This window comes from Chaetodon auriga, chromosome 1 (genome assembly GCF_051107435.1).
Source record: "Chaetodon auriga isolate fChaAug3 chromosome 1, fChaAug3.hap1, whole genome shotgun sequence".
Classification (NCBI taxonomy): domain Eukaryota; kingdom Metazoa; phylum Chordata; class Actinopteri; order Chaetodontiformes; family Chaetodontidae; genus Chaetodon; species Chaetodon auriga.
The window spans coordinates 17,449,309-17,473,694 of NC_135074.1; the positions used below are offsets into that span (position 1 = coordinate 17,449,309).

Below are 24,386 nucleotides of genomic sequence, written 5' to 3' on the forward strand. Positions count from 1 at the left end.
GTGAGGGGGAAGGGCCGGCTTCAGGAGGCCTATGAAACTTTTTTTTTTTTTCCTGAAATAACTGTGGAGGCTGTGACTACTAGTGATACCACAGAGCAAAGTTTTATTGAATGAGCTTCTGTATCATTTGTGTCTTGTTTCCACCAGGTCAGGCATGAGAACACACTTGTGCACCACAAGCGAAGAGTGACGTGATGCACATGTCTGACAGATGACTGTCCGTCAGTGTTTAATATGCTGTAAAATGTATATGAGCAAACGAAAGATGAGAAGACCAGGTTTAAATACAGGCAGGCACTCAATATGTTCGGCCTTCACATGCAACACTGACTGTAACTGTGCACTGATGTCTGCCGCCGTTTGTTACCACTGGGGGGCGCCAGAATCAGACATTTTCAAATTTTATACAGTGGCTTTATTGGGGAAGAGATAAAGACACATCACCTCTTTTTTAAAGTTAATTAATCAACCTTTCCTAATTTCCCTCTAAACAATGATACGTGGTACCATTTGAATTAAATCCTTGGGATTAAATGGAATTAATCCAAACCATTAATAACATGAGCCATAAGTTTATAGCATGATGCACAGCTGAGCGACTGATCATGTAAAAAGAAAACCAACTTGACATAATGATCAGGAATAGCTGTTAATCCTCACAGACACCGAGTTAAAACAACCACGTCTGTAAAATAACTGACTCTTAATTTAATTCCTATACCTCACCCCCAAAACGCGCACATACACACACGGAGAGGACAGACGCGATTGGTTATCGGCAACCTGCCGTCGGTGTGACGTCAGCGCAGCCGCCGGGGGGAGGAAGCGTTTGGAGAAAAAGGCAGAGAGGAGGTGAGAGGAGAGCAGCGGAGGCTCCATCAGGGGACACAACACATCCTCAGGAGCTCGGGCTGAAGGAAAACACACACACGCACACACACTAACACACTGCGGATGAAGGGCCATCACACACACACATCTCTGCTCGTCTGACGGACATCAGCGCACGGACCTGGAGCCTGATCACGGATACAAACACACAATTCAACAAGGATTTCTCCTCCACAGCCTCGGCGGACGGTGTGGGATTTATCGATCTGATCCACGCGCTCACCTGTTTGTCAAAGCGAGGCTGCACACAAACTCATGTGTCCTGCACATCTGGAGCCCGAATGATGCTACCGAGCCTCCTTCATCACCACATGTGGATGTTTCAGTCTCCATGGATGCAGGAGGCATCTTGCACGATGTCAAAGTGAGTCTTGTGGATTCAATGGTCTTGATTAGTTTCCTCAGATATCATCTGCAGGCATGTTTCAAAGAATGCATCTCATCCTCAGCCTGCAGGCGCACTGGCCTGATGTTGTACATATTTTAGGAACAGGATGCTGAATAGGCAGCCTGCAATCATTTAACCGTGTGATATTCAAGTCTAATATTTCAAATAGGGTTCATCGTCAAAGGTACAGCCAATAAAGTCATAGTGGGCTCTTATTGTCTGGTTTCATTCACGTTTCTCGCATTAAAATCGCACATGGGATAAATCTATTAAGCTCTGGTTTGACCCATTTGCAAAAGCCAGCGTTTGGCTGTTTATTGTGGCCATGAGGCTGGAGCACGCAGGCCTGCTCTGGTGCACCGAGGGCCCCTCACAAACCCCCAGTACACTGAATCAATAAAGGCAACTTCCTACATGATGTGAGGTGCGTGAATGTGTCCTGCTTCTACAGTCACAGTGCACACAGTCTCCAGCCTGCTGCCTTTTCGACATGTTAATTAACGAAAGGCTGTGATAATTGTAGCAATATGTGTGAGTTTTCTCCCAGATATACAAAGAAAGTGACGCACGCCTTGTCAGTGCATCTACTCCCAATTATAACAACTGACGTCACACGCACTGACAAAGAAAAGCGCGAGTTCATCACGAGGTTATTATGAGTTTAGATGTAAATTATAATATAAATATTTGATCTATTTTTAACTGTTAGCAATAGCAAAATATATTTGGAAGAGAAATTATACATACAGTAAATGTAGAAAAGTGATCCGTAAGGTTCAAGATTCACTGTGTCAGTGACAGCATCTTCATAGAATTACATAAATAATAGAAATGCAGCAATGCATTTATATATAATTTAGGAAATTACAAGGTGTAAGAGTTTGGGCCTACAGTGTCCACATCCCAAATATTTGTACAGTTTTATAGTAAGTGCAGAATCCTTCCTGTTGAGCTGAGGCTAATTCAACATTGAAGTCCTTCTGAGAGCACAGCAGAGGGAGATCTGACGAAGATTTGACGTCTGTCTGAAAAGTGTAGGAGGTAATTTAGAGATTAAAGCAGGTGCATATACACAGGCCAGACTGTGTGTTACATCTAGAATTAATAAGTTGTGTTTTAAAGTGCAGTCAGAGCTGGCAAAATGCTTGTAAGCAGCCACATATTGTACATTTTGTCACCCTTCATCACTTTTTCCATACAGTTGGTTTGTTAGCCGCCTGTATTTGCCTAAAATTGGAATTAATTGCAGTTAGGCCACATAGACTTGAGTGCTGTTGAAGTGCAGGAGGAGTAATATATTTTAAAGGGTTTAGTTGTGTATTTGGTTGAGGAAAGTATTTCTATTTCACTGGAAAGCTCTAAAAAGCTGGTTTTGGTTGGTTGCAGAAAAGTAATGGAGAAAATTTTAAGGCTGATTTATTTCAGCTTTAAAATTGCCAGTTGAAGCCCCTGCAGTGTTAAATTAAGCCTGTAATTAGGCATGCATTGACTCCATAATAATTTCCTTTGTTCCCAGGAAGCTTCAGGACTACCTTTTGCTGTTACAGCAAACAACGGAGCCTGTTCCTGTCTTTGGTTATCTAGCTGTATGAGTATTAATCATCCATCATAAAGCTAGATAACCGAAAGTAGGAATGACCTCCAAACCCTCAACTTCCTGCATTCATGAGCTTAAATGAAAAGAAAAACAAGAGGACGTGATGTCTTTTCAGGTAGGTTCTGACAAACTAAGTTTTATTAATCTGAACTTTAAGGCTTTTGGGGTTTTATTGTCACAATTAGAGCTGCTACAATTGGTCTCTTACTTGATTCAGTCAGTTCACAGAAAAACAAGCAGCTATAGATGTTAAATTAATTGCTAAAAAACTGAAAACTTTTCCAACTTCTCCTCTGTGCTGCTTTTCTTAATCCTCCGTGATACTAAATTTAATATATTTGTATTTCGTACTGTTGATCAGACAAAATAAGTGATTTGAGGACATCATTTAAGGCTTTAGTTAATTGTTTGGGGCTTTTTTCACTGTTCTCTGATATTTTATAAAGCAGTTCGATTAATCTGTAATGACAATAATCATTAGTTGCAGTCAATAGGCACAATGAGACAGACAAGCATCAAAAATAGATCTGTGTGTTTTTATTTGACTTTCTGTGCACAGGCAAGTTTCTTAATGTTGGTCTGCTGCTGAGGCGTTCAAGGACCAACTATCACAGACTCCATGTTTAATTACCCACCGAGAAGGCCAGACACAAACACGATTTCTGACACTGTAATATTTACCCGCTTTCTGCCTTTTGATTCCACGTATCAATAGATCCAAAGACAGAACAAACTTTTCTGAAGCATACGTCTGTCATCTGTGACTGCAAGGCACATGGGAATAATTATTCAAACAAATTAGACTCTTTGAGAGGAAATATATCTGAGAGTTGAAAGTCCAAAAATCTCCCCTGCTGTTTAAGACTGGATTCAAACACACATGAATGCTGCTGTCCCACATTTCTTCACACACACTCACAGTACTTGTCTAAACAGTCTCTGTTGAACAAACCCTAAAACATCGACATACATTTAGCATGTGAGCTCCTGCTCAGTGCTCCCATTGCTTTAATAAACTCAAACACTTTAAATAATCTGCTGGATCCACTCAACTTCCATTATAGATTGAAATAGAAATTATGCTTTAATCTTTATTTATAAATTCCTAAAATTAAATCCTCAATGTATTGAAATAATTGTATTAAAATAGATCTCTGTATACTCTTCCTGCCTTTAACCATGCTGCTGAAAATGATGTAAAATGAGTGTGTATGTGGCTCCATATGTGCAGAAGTTTGTATGTTTTATACAGTTGCTCAAATGTAGATTTTACCTGGACTAACTGAGGCTGCAGATTTTAAACAATCACTATTTCCACTGTTCAAATCAGTAAATAAAAAAGTCTCAGTCTGACTTTGCTCTAGTCCTGCATATTAACAATCAAATAAAAATATCTAACGGATACAAGAAACTGGTCAAAACTGTCAACCTAAAATCTTTTGTCTGATAAGAAAAATGTTCAGATGACCTTTAGCATCTCTCCTTGATGTGTTTAAAGGCAGAATTATTATTACTGCAACAATTTATTTTTGAACAAAACATCTCATTTCCTTTCAAAAGACATACATTTTTTTTAATGTAATTTCAGGCATTACTTGATTTACAGCCACAGATTACACAGCGGTTTTATACCACCAACAACTTTACAGCAGGGGCTGAAAATGCAAAGAAAGAAAAGAATATATTTTCCTGAGTCTAAACGGAAAGGCCTTCTCCTGTGGTGAAGACACACGTCAGGCGGTGCAGGTTGAGCTCAGCCTCCTTCACTGCCAGAACATCATGTTGTCTGTAAGGAAGCCATCTTGACGGAGTCTCTCTGCTGCCTCTAAAATGGTTGTGTTGGCACATAGAGAGGCTGCATTAATTGGTCCATCGTTAGCTGTCTATCGCACCCTAATCAGCCTGCCTTTAAGCCTTCCTGTCTTAACTCTTACTATAGTAAGATCAAGATGAAGCTAATTAGTGAGGTCACATTACCGAGACCTTTTAAAGGCCAATAAATGAGTCAGTGTACGTGTAACTGCTACTGTAATTGAACAGAGGATGAATACATCAGTGATTCGTGGAGGACAATCTTACGACATTTGATTACATTAAAGCTGCTGGAACATTCCTGCACACCTGACACCTCTGAGATCCCTCTAATGTCACGAGTGGGGAAATGAAGTCCTGTGAGTCTAATTATGGAGTCGAGTTTGCAGAAACAGCATCTTGTAATACACTGAACCTTTGATAAGCAAACATTAGACTGCTCTCACATAGAAAGACCTCTAAAATTAAAACCCTGATTCAGATCCTACAAGTTCGTTTCCCTTTACGGAAAGCATGACGGATAAAGATAAACAAAAATCTTCACAGATATCTAATTAGTCGTATGTTATTTTCCAACTCTGGACTCTGGACTAGAAACTGTTGAGAACTATGAGTAATCACCTGTCACACCCAGTGGCATCATTTACCCCTTATGATAAACTGCCTACATAAAAATAGTAAAAAGAAAGAAACCTAAATCTGTCATTAATGAAAAAGAAAAGATAACGTTAAAAAACACTGAAATAACACTAATGTGCCTCCAGATCCTTTTGTGTAATCTGTGTTTGTTTCCTTTAAAAAGAAAAAACATTTTACAATTTATTAGTCCAAAATAATGTTACCTTACATTCAGAGAAATTATTGAAATAGTAGTTACTTGAAAATATACCAGATAAATAAGCCTTTTTAGGCCTTAAATAAGGCCCTAATGTGAATCTTTTATCTGAGAGCTGCATCTTTTTCCTTTTTTCTTTTCTTTTTTTTTTTTTTGTTAATCTTCCACAGAATTAAAGGCCAAAACGACAGGCCTTAGTCCAGACATCTGTAAAATCTTGAGGACCTTCAGCCCCTGTTCATGACTGCATTCATTTTTATTTGGCATTTTAGGTGTAATGGGTAGGCAGCTGCCCCAAGATTAGTGAAGATGGAAAGAAATCTGAATGTATTTTTCCAATAAAAACTCCGCCAAAGCGCCGGGATGAGGAGCAGAGTGGTGCAGATTCACGTTTTATTCTGTGATTATTAATTATAGGAGAGAAGTCAGAGCCAAAGACTGGATATTTTTAACTTAGCATTTAGCATAACTCAAAGGCTAATTAATAAAGATTTATAGGAGAGAAAAGAAACGGAACCTCCTCCTCCCCACCTGCATCTGAAACGTGTGTGTGTGTGTGTGTGTGTGTGTGTGTGTGTGTGTGTGTGTGTGTGCTTCTTCTGCTGTGAACATGAGAAACAAATGCCTCCTTTTTGCTTTCAGTCTTTAAATATTTTGAGGTGCCTCCATCTCACCGTGATGCTGCTGAGCAGACAGGACTGATGTCACACACGAGGACAGATTGAAGCTGAGGTCCTCGAGCGAGCCTCATAATGTCAGGCGGACTTCACTCCAATGCAATTAAATATCTATCATGAAACAAGAATTAATCTGCGTTATTTTACAAAGACAGCCTTGAGGTAGCATGCTACTTACTTATGTAGCGCTGTTTTATCCGCAGTGTTGAAACTGAGAGAGCGGAGCTCACAGAGGACAGTGAGCCGCAAACACAAAGTCTCTCCGTCATCAGCGCTCTCTGTTGGTCTCTCCGCCAGACCATGGCTGTGGGATAAAAGCAGGCCTGCCAAAAAACCCAAGAGTGGTCTTACAAAGCTGCAAAATAAAGGAAACAATCACGCAACTCCAGCCGATAATGAATAGGAGCCAGACAAGCTCTGCATATTAACATAATTGCATAGAAACGAGGGGAGCAGGGAGAGTGTTTAAAGGCGCAGCAGCGCGTCCCTCCATCTGCTGTTATCTGCGTGTGCAGAGCAACACGGAGCTCTCTATGATTTCAATTATGGACGGAGAAAACCAACAGTTCTTCATTTATGGTCCAATTTTATTTTCATGATACATTTTTAGAAACGTGCAGCATCTTTTATGGGTCGTTTCTAAATGAAACCTAACATGAACTCGTGTTTTAAGGTGGCGTGCCTTCAGAGAGGCCCGCATTAAGGCAGCAGAAAATGTTGTTCTGCCTATAAGAAAAAGCACAGAACTAGTTAGCACACATTTAGCACATTGAAATATTCACAAAACAGGGTTTCAGAAGCAGCTCACTGAAGTCCTGCGTGCCCTCGGTGGACCCTGCCACCCACCTGCCCTCGACATGCTGACCAGAGACCAACAGCTGTATAATTCTTCATTCTTTCTGAAACATGAAGTAAAGTCTTATTAAAAACTCTCCTTAAATTACCAGGATTTAAATTCTACTGAATTTATACTGAACTCATTTATTAACGTGCTTTAATATATAGAGTTTAAAAATACTGCAAAAATCCACCATGTGTGCACTTTTTGATTGTAGAACATAAATTTCCTTCCAAACTTCTAAAATCTTTACAGGAAAAACTGAGAGGGCACGACCTCCATGAGTGTCCCTGCTTTGAACCGTTTGTCCAAATGTCATTTAAAACAACCAAACATTGCTCGAAGTGACCGTTTTGGATAAGACTGTTGAGTTGGAGGTGGTCAAAGCACGTCAGTGTTCGTAGAAGAAACTCACACAATAAATAATCTGACTCATAATGCTGTTAGTCAGTTGGTGAGTTTCACGCAGGCTTGCTGTTTGGTCATTATAGCAGAGAAGTACTGGTTTTCATAGTCAGCAGCAGGCTTGAAACATGAAAGGGGAACTGTTCCTTTATTAGACACCAGGCAGTAATTAGACCAGCAGCTGGGGGAGGGGCAGGTGTGAAGCTGGGGGATAATATGAGCTCATACAGCCAAATACAGTGTGACTACCAACACTGAGCACATGTGTAAATCACCCTTATTAGCCTGTTTAAAAATGCAGTTTATTCTTTGGTTAAATTATTAATCAAATTAAAATAATTTAAAACCACCAGAGGAGATTTAAATCTGGGGTTTGTAAAAAAAAAATATAGATTTATTTTTACATGATGTATTAGTTTTCGTGGCAGAAAAGCTAAATATAGTGATAGTCTGATAGTTAAAATGATTAGAGGAGAAATAACAATATTAACAATAGTCTCTAATGAGGCTGTTTTAAACTGTTTCTTACATAACTGAAGTAATTCTTGAAGATGCTTTTTGAGGCAAAAGTAACATTTTTATTTCAGTCAGATTTATGAGCCATTAGAGTGCAAACACAAGGTGAGCGACACCTGATACACACCTGTGCGCGTGCAAAGGTCTGAAGTGATGCACAGACCCCGGTGCAGCCCAGTCAGAGGCTGCAGGTCGCTGCTGTGCTCTGCAGCTGCAGGAGACCCTGTTGGTAAACAGTAGCCAGAGTCCACATTATCATTCTGATCGTGGCTTTGCTCCACAATGGCTGCTTTGTGAAAGGAGCACTTGACAAAGGTCCGCCACTTCTTTTTCCCAACATTGTGTATGTGAGAGGTTCGCTGCAGTAAACCTTCAGCGATGAGGGTGGAACGTCCCGCCAGACCAGACAGTGGCAGATGCCTGCATTAGCACTGCAGCCACAAGAGTGTCTCCTGGAAAAGTTGTCCCTTTGTCTTCCTGCAGCTTTATGTCTGTGAGTGACTCTCTCACAGTCTGCGTGTAGTCTCATGCCAGAACTAATGTTAATGAAAAAGACTGTGGCCTTTGTGTCAAATGTGTATCATTCCTGATTGATATGGCGAGAGGGACCTCCAATTCTGCTGTTTGCAGAGATGTGGCCTCCCTAGTCTTGACAATCAATACTTGTCCACATATTCACAAAACAAGAAATTAAACCAAAACTAAAAGCACAAATTCAATCCAACGTGGGATCTGGACACGAGGAGACAATAAGATAAAATGAAACAAAATAAATCAAGTCATGAAGAAGGTGTTATGCATAAAACTGGAGCATCACACATGACTCAAAACACCAAAAGTTAATCTAAATGTTTGATATTCTTGATGTGGGAATCACATCAATAATGACAGGGACTCACCGTCACCTGACAGCAGGTTAAAAACATGATGACTACCACAAATCCTAAATCCTGAACATCTCTAATATCCAAGATATATTATATCTGTCAAAAAGTTATTTTATCTGTAAGCAAGACAAACAGACAGAAGACGTACAGTAAAAGATTACTTCAGGGTCAAATACACTGAATGGACACTTACACTAGAGACACATTTAACAACTGGGAGGATTTTAAAAGTTAAAGACGAGTAAAAGCACTGCAGTTAAATATAGAAACACTAAAACTGGCAGCATCAGCAAAAGACTTTCAAACACATGAATATGCTGGTCTTCACTGTAAATGTCTAAGAGAGACAGTTGACTGAAATGGTGTGTTTTTTGGGGGGTTAGATGATCTACAACTGGCATTTTAAGAGAGAGGGAGATTTTATTAAAGTATAATACAGCACTCAGACCAGACCGAGGGATTAAACCAGTGATGGATCGCTGTCAGCTGTCATCGCCGCGTCTCATCCTTTGTGAGAGCTGTTTTGGTGAGACCCGGACATGTCTTTGCTGGTCCAAACAGCCTCATGCATCAGCACCAGAACCTGTGCGTGACAGGAACGCCTGTGAGCTCTCCTGAAAGCAGGACGTTGTATGTTTTACGTCCTCGCTGCCTGCTTTCCCTCCCACAAGGATACCGCAGCTGCGATCCTGTCTTAATCTGGGGATACACGCGATTATCCTGCTATGGCTTGTTCGTGGCTTTGTAACAGCGACAGGGGACCTTTCACGGCTCCTTTTTTCCCATGGTCGAGTGGGTCTGAGCAGCTAAGACCCCTGATGTGGACCAGTCGCCATTCATTGGGCTCTAGGCCGGAGCACACAAGCACGACAGGGCAACCCTGAGGCAGATAGATGGAGATCAACACTGAATGTTGAAAATATTACACACTTTATCACTGAGCTGCAGATAAATGACATGTCTGGTAAAAAGATGTCGTAATGTGTGTATGCCTAAAGTACATGTCACTAGGCTGCATAGTATTAGATACTGTATGTAATAACATAGTAAGGAAAATTAAAAAAAAAAAAACTTACCCTTCCTATCATCATCATCATCATCATCATCATCATCATTATTAAATTATTGTAATTATTAGTTGCAGTACTTAAATGTGTAAGCAGATGTTAGTATTTCTTTATTATAATACTGATATTATTTCCTGTTGAATTTCTCTCTAAGAGAATCATTTTTAATAAATAATTTAAAATAATATATTTTTAATAGTGAAACATTTTATTTTGTTTTATTTATTTGACTCTGCTGAACTCAAGGTCAGCTTTTGAGCCTCTTCTTCTGGAGCTTTCAACCACATTTTTATTACCTAATCTTAATTCAAATGAGCCTAAACAAGCTGCAAATCACGATAAACTCATGTTGTTAAAACATTTGTTTGTTCATGGTTCACACAGTCGATTTTTATTGTAACATGTAAAAGTATGACAGGAACTGAATCACAGAACAAAATCTCTGAGGAGTGGATTTCCATTCTGCCCCGCCAGTCGTTCAGACTGTCAGTCAAGTTCAAGTTCACAGGGGTAGAAACGTCTCGACTCTTCATTCACTCCTGTCGCCCCCCCCCCCGCCCAAACTCCACCTCCTCCCTTCCCGTCCCCCCGTGCTCTGCGGTGACTGCATGGCGTTACTATGACAGAGGGGCTGTGGCGTTGTTATGGCAGCAGGCTGGATGGCCCGGCAATGCGCTGGTGAAAAGGACAGCCTGTCAGAGAGAGAGACTCAGGTCCCCCCAACAGCTGGGTACAGGCCCCCCCTACAACCACCTCCCCCTTCAGGCCTTTCAGACACCACCCAGACCCTGGGAACACCAAACACACACACACACACACACACACACACACACACATACAGACTCACATTCATTTCCTAGAGACTCACTCTGTCACTGTAACCACTGCTTCCCTGACCCTTATTCTAAGTCTTCACCTTAAAATTTAATGATTTACATTATGAGTTCTTGTGGACTTAAGGAAGACATTCCCCACAACTGTGTAAACAAATTTCCATATTCCCACAACGTGAGGATGCACAGACACACACACAAACACACACACACACATACACACACACACACACTGCACTCCTCTGTCAACCTCCTCTCACCCTTGCATTCACCACCACTTAATATCACTTTTCACCTGCACCTCCAGCCCCCCCCCCCCACACACACACACACATACACACACGTCTTTTGCCTTGCTGTCCGTGCTACACCTCACTTCATTACACCCACCTGTGCTGCACAATCAAGTAAAGGATTTCCAATTAAGAAACAAAAACTGAAACAAAAAGAACGACGATTACTGAGTCGATTTTCAAACAACCTGTGTGTGTGTGTGTGTGTGTGTGTGTGTGTGTGTGTGTGTGTGTGTGTGTGTGTGTGGGAGAGGGAGAGAGATTTTGTTGAGGTCTCATTCAACTTTGAGCATGAAAGGCTGATCATTTGCATAAACTGCATGCTGTCTGAGGGGTTTGGGGGTGGCAGCCATACTGAGAAAAGATATGAGGGAACATGAAAAAAACCCCAGAAAGTACAATCCTGCATTGTGGAGCTGCAGGAAGAAAGGGGAGGTTTGAATAAGAGAGAGGGTGAAAATTGGCAAAGAAAGGGTCTTACCATGTCTCCCAGTGGGATTAAATTGTCCAGGAACCTCTTTATGTATAATTTGGTGAATCTGGCAGCAGCACGGCTGCAGGACGGATCTCACATCGAGCTCCCTGAACTTCATTAGAGTTACGTATGCTGAGATGATGCAAGCTGTTAAAGAAAAGTGTAAATGTTCAGTTCATCTGACTCTACCTGCTCACAAAGAAATGCCCTGTGTAAATGTTACCTTACAGAGCTCTTTTTTTTTTTTTTTTTTTTTTTTCAGAATAGGACCATAATGTTGCTGATGCCACCATGCTGCGGCCGACCTTCAGAGCTTCACTCACATGGACTCACAGGCCAGTGCATGAGGCTCTGTGCAGCCAGGCTGCAGAAATGAAAGGGTTCTCTGCCACATGTATGGACATCAGATGTAACTAACAAGAGTTTTAATATTTTACATAAAAATGGCAGGTTTGAAAGAGAGTTTTGACATTTGAAGTGTTTTGAGTGAAATGTGAACTTTAATTTGCTCCTGTTAGACTAATATTGAATTAGTCTCTGTACATGATTATTTGTGATTTTATTGTTATCTGGATGATTTTTTTTAAGGCATTTAAAACAAGCTGTTGAAAGGTTGCTGTTTTTATTCATTTACAAGTGCCTAATTTATTCATACGGCATTTGAGATGATCAAAGCAACATGAATGAAATGTTTTCGCTCATCCAATAAAATAAGTGTTGGAGAAGTGATGAATGTGTTATTCTTTACCGAGTTCATAAAAACTGATCTCTGTCAGAGGACTAAAAACAAGCACTGCACATTTTCAGCCATGAATCAATATAGTCGCATATTGTTTGCATTGTCTGGATTTTTAAAGGCTTAAGCTACTTTTTCACAAACACCAGACTATAGTGGGAGAAGTCAGGTAACAGTTCTGTCTTTTTCTTATAATAAAAATAACCAAAGCCAGCCAGTCAACAGGTAAATAAGAGGACAAAAGAAAAGTCAGCTCACATAAATGACAAAGAGCATAAAAAAGTGATGATTTAACGCAAACTCTTTAGTCACACCTTGCTGATTATATTTAACAACAACAACAAAAAAAAAAAAGCTTAATTGTGGGTAAAAAAAAAAAAAAAAACACCTGTGTCACAATAAGTTGTTCAGGTCAAATTTAGATAAAAATCTGATCTCTTTGTTTTTCCCTATATGTATAATAATTAATACTAATAGGATACCATCTGTTGCTTTACTATTCAATAACACACGAGAAACCGTGCTGCAGCCCGTCTATGTTGTTTCGCTGCAGATTCATAATCTGCCTGTGAAGATTGTCAGTCGTCCATGTCATGGTTGTTCAAGGAGGGCTGAAAGAGGTCCAAGAGGCTTCTTCAGCTCTAAATGACTGGTGGGGAGCTGCAGGTATTTACCCTCTGTGGGGTCATTATCAAGGTCAGTGATGCCTCTTGGGATGACTAAACTGCCTCCCACAGTGTGAAGAGCTCGTGCCCGGAGAGCGTCGACCCGCTGCAGGACAGAGGCAGCCATGACCTTTCACTGTCCTGGGACTCAAGACAAACACAAGCCGACGGATGAGAACGTCTACCTCTCTGAGTCACTTTTCAGCGAGCTCCCACTCCATATTTAATTAACAAACAGAGTCATGTAGCATGTAGGCCTACATCTAAACTCTCTAATCTTATTGCAGTCTGTCATAGAAAGAAGGGAAGAATTGTGCCGCGAGGAGTGTGTGAGTGTGTGTCCCCAGGGGCCTTTAGAGGAGTCAAGGGTTATGCTCAGTTTTCTCTCTTTTTCAATCACAAGCGGTAATTTCCATAATAGTCTGCATCAGCACTCCTTCAGTAAATGTAAAGGTGAAGCAACGTTCCTCGATGTGCTGAGAGCTTACATTTTTTTCCTTTGTGCTCCTCTTTTATGCAACATTATATCCCAACAAATAAACACTTTCAATCAATGCAATCTTCTGTAAGTTTTTATATTTAGAAAGACTGTACGATTAAAGTCTGGGGACACCCTCGTTTGGCTCGTGGTTTGGCCTGTCAGGTTCAGTTAACGGACCGCTTTCTGCAAAGTGCACTGATATTTCAGACAGTTTCTAACTGTGTGGCATCAGTTTTTGTCATTATCTTTCCTGTTTCAATATCACACTGCATAAAGATCCATAAAGAAATAGCGTTCAGCCTGGTGTGGAAGAAGTTAACTGGCCAGGATCCGAAATGTTGTGAGCGGAGGCTGTTATAGCAGCGCGTTAAAGCCTGTGGTTTGGAACTGACATGTTCAATGATCGCAAAAGGGGGACAACACACTCCTCAAGATTGTATGTATCACATTTGAGCATCTAAGCCTGATTTATCTTTTTTTTTTTAAATGAAGTATCTGAGTGTGTATCTTACAGCTGACAATTTCAGCTCACAGACAGCTTCTCATGGAGTCAATGAATCACTCCTCCTCATTTCATATAAAAAATAATAAAACAAGAGTGACGCATGTGAAGCTGCATCACACAGAGCTGAACTCGTGAGCTGCTGGCTGCAGGTGTTCTCTCTCACGGCACTCAGTGTGTCTTCATTCATTAATGCTGCTCAGATTTTGTCAGCAGATAGATGTTGCCTATTGTGGCAGGAGTCACTGGAGGTCACATTACTCACCGAAAGCTGAGAAATTAATTTTCAGGCTGTGCTGCAGTGAACAAAGCACGCTTTTATGTGCCGTTAGTATACGTAAACAAACAAATGTGCATCCTCACGTCGCATTCGTTATGCTGCTTCAAACTGAAATCTGGAGTTTAGACAACATTTTCCATAAGGCAGGACTGACATTAATACTTATGTGCGTCAGAGCTTTGGTGTCAAAGTACCAAAACGTTGCACTCGGTAACATCATCATGAACATGTCTGTGTCAAAGTAGGAAGTGAGACGCTCAGGGTGGACTCAGACGTCGTCGCCCTGCCTCATGAATGACGAGCAGGCAGCTGTAGACCAGGTTTGTGTCTGTGGAGGGCTGCAGATGATTGTCCAGTCATTTATATCTTCCAACTCAGTGAGCTTTAGGTCTTGTACTCTGCGTTTGCATAAGAATAGAATCAGGTCCTGTGAACTTCCCCAACCTATTGACCCAGCTCCCCAGACATGAATAGCTCTGCTTTGAGGCTCCCTAGCCTCTCAAACAGGCTTTAACCATGCCTTAAGTCCCAATCATGGTAATTTAATATATCTTAAGTCCCTGGCTGTTTTGCTGGAGCCCCTCTACAGTTTGTTTTAGGCATTCTCCACTCCTCACCTCATCAGCACTGCTCCTTATTTGGCAAATTTAAGTGACTGCTGTGGCACTACAAGGTCCTTTTCAGCAGCTAAATAAGCCTCAATTCTATATAATTAGACAAAGTTTTTTTTTTTCTATTATCATTCAGTCTTTCGATTTAGAAGAAAGATGTAAATCAAGGATGAATAGCTGAAGAACAGCTTGGTGAAACAGACTGAGGCTGTCTCAGATGCATCAGAGCCCCACAAGTGGCAGCTCCACGTCCAGAAATCTGGAGTGTGTCATCAGTGAATTTATAGTATTGTGATTATTTATATATCATGTAAAGACAGTCTGAGAAAACCAGCTGACAGTGCTGATGTGAGGCTTTCACACAGTATTAAACTGTGAATCATCACCAAAGATTTGTGCACTTTCACTCGCACCTGAACCATTTCTCTTGCATTTTGTGTTCCTGGCAGCTTAATACTTTATCAAATTGACAAAATGATAAACCAGACTGAAAAAAAGGATACCAGGCATTTCGTGGAATAACATGTTAAACAGTGCTAAACAACGACAGAAATGCATAGAAAGTCTGCAAAAATGAACCAAAACTGACGACAGTCCTGAGGGTTAAACGCCTCCTCTGGTGACAGCAGCTTAGGAGTCAGAGAGCCTTTCTTATTTCTGTCCTCCTCCACTTTTTATTCATTGATATATTTCTTTCTTGTATTACATAATGTCAGACCTCTCTTTTAAAGCACAACTAACCACAAACTGTTTCCGAGCGTGGCCTGAAGATGCTCCGCTGGTACAACAAGCAAAGCAGCAGCTTACATAACACACCCATCACTTTTACGATGGGCAGTGACATACATGGTGACTGAGTATGATGTTTGAGGAACGTGTTTTCATCCTCTAATATTATCCTAAATTAATATCTTGATGCGATCGAAATGTGTCCAGTGATGAAGAATGTATAATGTAACTGAATATATATTTCAAAAAAGTTTGAATACTCTAGATTTTACCTGAAATTTCTCATCCAGACATTTGCTTTTGTAGAACAGTGAGTTTTTGGAGACATTTTTGATCACAGAGCTAAATGCAAGTATGGGCTTGCAGCATGAGCCACATGAATGCTAATTGGTTTACAAAATCTCATCATTTACTGAAATAGACAATTAAAGTGATAATAGTCCACTAACATAAGAGGGCTCCTGGTGCTAACTAAAGATTCATTTCCTATGATGAAATTTAGAGACAAAAGTAATTAAACATAAAAGCCGCTGACAAACAGTAACAAGATGCTGCCTTGTTTCCATTTACTGTTTCATTGGGAACGTTTTACGAAAGATTTGTGTGTAAGCTCGATGGAAGTAGTGTGACTTTACTGTTACCTTGAAGACAGTGTGTGTGTGTGTGTGTGTGAATGTATGCATTGAAGCAAACAGTGACTCCTCTATGGTTTTCCGCTCTCAAAAGCTGTCGTAAATTTCATTATATTTTACTATTTTTATAATGATTAACCTTCTTTTTTACAGCTCGAGAAACATGCAATTATTCCCTGAGGTTAATATCATGTTCATATATTTTTAATTCATAAGATATTTTTGAATATTTTGTAGCTGTTCTAATATCAGTGTCCACTGAACTCATGAGACATCATTTCCTCAAAGTGTTTTTGTCCTCAGTAAAATATCATTATTTTTATTTCATTACAGTGTGAATTTTCCTTTTGAACCTCTGTACAGAGTAAGATTCAAATGAAAATATCAGTGTATTTAACACTGACATTAAATTGTTGAACTCAGAGTTCAGGAAAAGGAAGTTAAGAATTCCATCAGTATAATCTACTCAAATCTGATGTGAGGTTTTATATTCTGCTGTGGACGCACTGAAAAACATCAAATACAACTGGAAGATGAGAGGAAGCTGGAGGTGCAGAGTGAGACAGAGGAAGAGAGAGTGAAGTACAAACAGGACTGCAAACCTCCAACATGACCCTGTAGCCATGACTCATTAGACAGACATCGTTCTGATTGGGTCCACAGTGTGAGGACTGAAATGTTTTGTGGGGTGAAATCTTCTCCCATATCTGCTGCTAATAACAGAAAACAGAAACAAATATGATAACCTGCTTTTAGGGTTAAACTCACCACTTTCACATTTTTCATTTCACACTGCTGTCACCTCAGGATCTGAGTATGAGAAGCATCATGGCACAAAGGCAGAGAAGTCAGTTTCTCTGAAAATATGAACGTAGAAAATAAAAAGTTGAGCCTGAAGAGTGAACTGAAAGAAATTAAAGTGGGCTGCAGAAATGTGTGTGACAGAACAGATGAGCAGCCTGCGTCACTGTGGCACCACCTGCTGGAGTCAGAGCACAGTGTGCTCCGTCGGCGCTCACTGAATACACAGTTCTTCTCACCTGCACCCACCTCATCTCTCACACACAAACACGCTGGATTCATATACAACAGACACCACCTCTACATCTTATCTATAACTCTTATAAGTTATGTCTGTGTGTGCCCCCTCGAGCTCTGAGCTGAGAGAGATTATCAACCTGCAGGGATTAACACCCAATTTTATTTCATAACCCAAAGGACAAATATTATATATCAAGAAAAATATGGATGCATTATGATTAAGAATTATAATTAAACAATTGAGCTCTCATATGAATTCAGTGTGTGTGTGTGTGTGTGTGTGTGTGTGTGTGTGTGTGTGTGTGCGTGTGTGTGTGTGTGTGTGTGATTTGTGTAAAAAAAATGTAAAGCTGATACATGTGAGGCACAAAAGTTGGGCTGAGTTTCTTGTCATGTTTTTCATGTTCATGGTTCTGTAAAATGTCAGAACCCTTCTGAAAATGCGATGATGCATTTTAAGGAGTTTACTGTGCAAACAACAAATTACAGGTGTAAGTAAAGGACTTTCAACCATCTATGTCATGTCTTCAATGCAGGGCATTGTTTCAGTTCACTGGGATGGCTGACCAGCTTGGAGGATGAGGGCACACATGAATATTTTCCCAAAGACAGAAACGGGACTGAAATGAGGATCTCATCAAAAAACCTTCCAGCTCTGCAGATACATAATCCCCTGAGAGGAGAAATGTGCACAAGGCAACAAAGCACACGTTTGTTTCTCTTCCCTTCACATCCCAATCAAAGCCTCTAATTAACACGGTTTCTTTTCAGATAGTGGACATCAAATAGTAGCAATTATCTGTGCAAACTCTGATGAGGTGGAATCCCATGCATTCATGGCTGCACATTCGACAATAATCTAAGTCCCCGGCCTGGTTCACTGCACAACCAGAGCTCAGAGAGGCCCACTGTGCAGAAAACTAATGAACTCTAATGAAGCTCCACACAATGATCCATGCCGTGCCAAAAATTGCAGGACACAGAGCTGACACACACACCCCCCCACACACACACACACACACACACACACACACACACGATCATCTTTGGTTTGTTTCTAATCATTTGAAAAACTCTTTGTAGAGAAGGAAATAACCGAAGTATACAACAACAACCTGGACTCTGTGGTCATCCCGCAGGACGTTTAGTCGCAGGCTGTGAGTCCAGCACTCGTGTTTTACATCTAAAATGCAGAATCATCCCGTTCTCTGCTTTCCCGTCTTAAGAACCAAGACACGTCTCTGCTGTGTTTCAGCCAAACCAGAAAAAGGCCAAGCAGGAGGTCATCTTTGTGCTTTAGTCTGCGAGTGTTCTTGTTTTGATTGTACACAGTTGAAAAAGATTTTAGCCTTGCGAGCGGGATGCTTCTGGGGAAGGTCTGTCCCTTACTTTGACCAAGAATTAAACATCTCCTGAGCTGATTAACTGAATTGATTTACCATTTATAGGCCCCCCTCACATTGATTTGTAATAACTTTGCTGCCCTGACATTTCGACATTTTCCATCAGCTGTACTTTGAGTTTAGTTTGTGTTTAGTGCTAGAGCACACAACAAGATGCTGAACGTGGTAGACATACACATTAAACATCATGTTAGCATGTTGACATTAGCATTAAGCTCATTTAGCTGCTATTTTGCTTTATCCTACAATAAGCGAACTGCAGTGGCTTTTGCTCGTTGTTCACAAGTGACATTGATTATGTTCACATTCAAATCTCATAAAATCTGATTTTTTTACCTCGAACTGCAGACAAGTTTTTTGTGTTTCAAGTTCAAGTTTAAGTTGCAATGCCATTTAACATCATGTAAGAATATCTCAGGACCGCATTGTAAAAGTGACAACACATCAGAGAAATCACAAAACAATTAAGACAAAAACATAAGTCATAGTAAAAGATTTGAATATGTCCACATGTAGTGAACATATAGAGCTGATAAAAAATGATAAAAATATAACAAAGTATACAGTCTAACCAGTATGCACACAGGATAAACACGTGTGTACAGATACGTATGTGCAAAGTAGCAAGCAGTGCTAGCAACATTTACTGGCAAAGTTGTAACTCTTCATGAGGAGATGAGGGACATAACAAGATGGATGCAAACAGTTTTTTCCTAATTGACGTATTGTGTGCACAATAAATTCAGTGTGAACCAAATGTGGCTTTACAACCGAAATGAAAGTCCAACCCAATGATCCTTTACCTCCAAACCTACATACTAAAGTGTAGTATGTCTGCTGTAATCAGGACCTGAAAATTATTCAGGATTCCACACACACACAGACAAGTGCAAACACGTACACAAGCACACAAACAGTGTGTTCATAAAAACAGGATCCGTATGCCCGTGAGGCTGGGAGGGAACAGGCTGAATATCATCAGGGGAGCGCACAATCACAGGGCAGCAGTATGTCTCTGTAGCCAGGCAGGGCAGTGTGTGCACATCAGGTTTTGTGAAGCTCTGACGAGATGTGACAGCCCAGCTCTCACTCAAAGATCCACGAATTTGGTCCATTTTTCTGCCTTTTCCATTTACAATGCTTCAGTGGAGATTTCTTTATTTCAGAATGGACAATGGTCTCTTTCTTTCTCATTGCCTACATCTCCCTCTCTCTCTCTCTCTCTCTCTCTCTCTCTCTCTCTCTCTCTCTCTCTCTCACACACACACACACACACACACACACACAGACACAGACACACACACACACACACACACACACACACACAAAGCCTCGCTGGCAGACGCACGCACACTTGCTTGCTGTCATGCTCATTTTGATGGTAATTAATGACATCACCACTGCGTGCGGGTGCATGGTGGTGGGTGTGTGTGTGTGTGGGTGTGTTTGTGTGTTGGGGGGTGCGTTTGTTTGTTGAGCAAACCGTGGGAACCGGGAGCTCTCCAGGGTGGCGAGTCAGGGCCTCCAACAATACATATGCTGTTGCTTTTCACCCAAACACCCTCCCCTCCCAGGAGAATCATTCCTCTCCCCTCCTTTCCTGTCCCCCTCTTTCCCTCCTTTTTTTCCATGACTTTCCCTCCCTTTCCCACTCGTCGCAGTGTGGAGTGTGAGATTGCTGCCCCCTCTCTGTCAGCGTGTCTCATCAGCTTAAAGTGAGTTGCACCTGATGGTGTCTGAAGATAAGTTGCACGCAAGAATTACGGTGTGTGATTGACAAGGCTAAGGAGGCATCGTGCAGGGATGAATAATTCGGATCTTCACATTAGGAACATCGATGGATTTGGTGCAGAGATTCTTCTGTGCAACTAGGACAGTGTCTGTGGAAAAAGAGTGTTAAGCAACTATTTACATCCACTCATATTACTGTAAACCAGTGATTCTGCTTTGACAAAAGTACATTTTGCCGCTCTCGACGTCTCTTCCTTTCTAAAGCTACCTTTGACCAGGCTCCTCTATACAGAAATGATAGATACTGCTGGCCTACCACTGTTCACACCGTCATTCATGAAAGGAGAGAGATTTGTTGGTAGGATGTGTTCATTTTCAAATCATTACTGTCAGGATGCCACATTGGTTTTATTTACCTGACAGTTACTTCCAGTAGTCTGCAGAACTGCTGATTTTATTTTTTTGTTAGAATAGTTTTGTAGACAAGTAATATTATTCCGTAAAGAGTCAGTTTCATAGGTGCAGTAAGTCCCTTAAGGTGCTCTTAAAGATTAAAAAAAAAAAGTGGCCACAGAAAAATAGGCTGAGCAAGGAAGAAAGTTATATTAAAAGCCCTAAATTAACCGAAACCCACACCTGGTACTTATAATAGACTGGAAATAAACATTATTGCATCACGTTATGTAATTCTTTTTCTTTAATTAGTTCAAAGCGATATTACGTTATTGAAAATGTGTCAGTTAGATAGCAGTAGTTATCATGATAGTTATTATTCATCTTTATGGTTCATCATGTATTTTCAGGGTGAGTTTACATGAAGAGCAGACGCCTCTGGGAACAGGAACCTATCAGAGGATGATCAGTCTCACAAACATCCTGCTTGTAGTCATACTGTTTACACTTGAATGTGTATGTCCATACATGAGTGATAAAACAGGCCTCTTGGGTTCATCTCTCATCTGCCAACAACAAAACACAAAGACCAGTAACTTTTTCTTTCTATGTTGCTTTTGAAAGAACATAAAAACTGCTGCTCAGGTCTTGTATTTTTGATTTTCGTTGCTAAATAGCTATGAAAACATCATATGTGGGCTGAAAAGTGTGTTGTTTTTATTCTATTCTGCAAATATTTGAATATCAGTTTCTATATTTTCCGTGTGTGTAGCATATGAATCATATCAAAATTCCTCCAGTAGGTGTCAAAGTGATGTGGTTTCAGAGTGTGTATGCGCTGAGTTGGAGGAGGAGGGGGTGGTGTGACAGTTAACAGCTGCCAAAGAGCCGAACAATGTTCCATCTGTGTTGGTGGCGACAAAACAAGGTGTTTTAAGACAACAATATTGATCAAATATATTGATTTTGTGCCTAAACCTAACAAGACCACAGTGCAACATTTAAAGATAAAGAAGCATAAAGTTTTCCAACACTTACTCTGGCGATCAGGTTGGATCTCACTGTGCTGGTGGACCGACCACATGCACCTCCCAGCTCACAGTCTTGCCTGGCGACCAGTCTGCAGCAAGACAGCAGCAGCATAGTAATGAGAAAGTCCTAAATATTATTAAAGCAGCCCTGCAGTCCTGTGAAGGCCTTTCTGCATCCAGATGACCAAATACCTCTCCTTCTCTGTCTCACAGCTGTCTTTATTTTTACTTTCTTCTATTTGAATGTATCTCTTTGTGTCAGAAGCCATTATGGTTTTTAGGGGCTTTGGTACAAAGGGTATAGTGCTATTTTTTAGGCCTGAGGTTTGATAGTTGGGTCTGAAACACCTGTGAGTAAACTCAGCAGTTGGAGAGTGAATTTCATACACCAGAGACAGACATTTAACCCAAACTGTGCTTAACATTTCCTTCTGCGCCTAAATTTGAACAAATATAAACAGACCTAACAAGAACAAACACAACAATTTGTGCCTCCGCTCTCATGTCGCCTGTCTGAGATTAGGAGTTCATGTGTTTCTGCACTTCTTGCATATAGTGGTGATAATTAAAACTGAGCTAAGTGCAAGACAGACAGACATGAAACCAATAATGAAACCTGCTCAGGATGCGACACTTCTTTGCAGATAACAAAAACAAGTGGATTCTGTGTTAAATTGTATGCAAATATTGGCAACAGGCAATAAACAAGCACAAAAATAGTGTTATTTATACTGAGATTTTCCTTTTATTATAATAATCAAATACTATCTCTTATGCACTAATTAGGGCTCATGGGCAGGTGGTTCACCTAATTAGCAAAACCATTCAGTTTGGATCTCTCACACGTTTTAAAGCAGCTCTGATTTCTACTTCTCTCAATCTAGGCAGGAAACTAGTGGCCTTTGTGCCCGAATCAAAGCAGTCCCCCGCTATGAATAGTGATTTCTCTGGTTCTCCTCCTCACCAGTGCTGACAGAGAGGTCTTCCCCCCTGAGACTTTCCCCTTTGACCCCAATAAATGGACTCTTGTCAACTGAATAAAAAAGCAGTGATTGGCCTTTAGTGATGCCCGTTGTTTGGGCAATGGACGTCTGATGAGTCGTCACAATGACAGACGGGATCCAACAGAGAGTGGTGCAGCTCGGCCCTCGGTGGGGTGTCTTGTCGTATGACATCAGCATTACAAGCACTGGACAGTGAGGAGGTTAATTTTGATTGGCTAAAGTAGAGGACTATCTCTCAACATAAGTCATTGCAACAACATCAAACCTTGCTTGCTTGTCATGAGAACTGGAGGACTGCCTTACAAAAGAACAATGCACATCTGCAGCCGTGTGTCTTTTTCATACAACAAAACACAATCAGACAGTCTGAGTGAAAGCTCAGTGATGTGACCAATGGCTGCCACTGTCATGTGCCAAATAGATGTTGTGGACCTCTTGAAGGACAAATGCTTTTCAGGAGGTTGCTGATGAGTTTTATTTAGACCACAAGAGTCCCCGATATGTGGCTCAGTGGCCCAGTGAGACTGCTTGGTGAGGACAGTGAGAAAATGTAGGTTGTTATGTCCATCTAAGAGCCCAGATGGACTCTGCAGCCTGCTCCAATCAGCTCACAAAGGTGATATAATTGCCAGGGCAGGATGGGACAAGGCCACCGCCTTTGGAGTTCTTCAATCTCCTCCTTTTCCTATTGCACCTATTCTCTCCCACTCTATACTCACTGATTATGCTCCCCTCCCTCATTGTCCCATTATCCCCCTCCAACAACAGGCCAATTTGTCCCTCCAGCTTGGCTCCCGCCTCCCCTCCTGCTGCGTTATTTAGCCCCTCTTCTGCACTTCAATGGCAGGTACTGATTAGAGAACTTCCACGACCTCTTCGCTATTCCTCAAAAATCCCTCCTCCCCTTCCCAGCAACCTTTAATCTGATTACAGGCTTTCTGCAGCTTTTCAGAGGAGGCCAGTCCCAGGAGGACAATAGCAGACCAAGTGGTTTCACAAACACTCTCCCCAGGGTCATATGATTCACAAGAGGAGCTGAGTCCACTCTCCTCCAGCATCAGGTCACTGCAGGGCCTGTCTGCACAGTGATTTCAGAGAAACGTCTCTGTTACCGTGGATCTGCACCCTGCCATTAAAAGAAAAACAAACAAACAAAAAAAACTTTTTAAATTCTGATCTTTTTGTTGTTGGACGCCGGTTCACAGTTTGCAATATTAAACACAACAAATCAGTCAATGTGCTTGATTCTTGTTTTCCACAAGGTCTACTGAGAAGCTCCTGCTTTACTTTCAGCATGTATTTATAACATGTTTCCCATCAGGGCTCCTCTTCCTTCATAACTTCTGTGGGATATTATGTTAAGAATAGAAATGTTCATGTTTCATCTTTAATATGAACTTTAAAAGACTCAAATATCATTATATGTTATTGCCTACCTACCTCACTGTCTGCACACTTAAATTATTTTTTATTATTAATTTTTCAAGAATTTCAAATATTGACAGATTTAGTTAAGCCCCTCAACATGACTGATGATCAACACTCGAGACTACTGAGGGTTTTGCATTTACATTTAGAGGCGTGTTCCACATATTTAAGATAAATAGACTCACAGTGGAAAAAAAATCAAACT

At 40.9% G+C, this 24,386-nt stretch overlaps 1 long non-coding RNA gene across 1 annotated transcript; it reads left to right on the forward strand.

Annotated features, from left to right (window-relative positions):
• The first annotated feature begins 885 nt into the window (after positions 1-885).
• On the forward strand, positions 886-12,232 carry LOC143318803 (uncharacterized). The gene is made up of 3 exons (XR_013077027.1): positions 886-1,255; positions 2,796-2,991; positions 11,777-12,232. It is a non-coding gene; the product is annotated as an uncharacterized LOC143318803 (long non-coding RNA).
• The last annotated feature ends 12,154 nt before the right edge of the window (positions 12,233-24,386 follow it).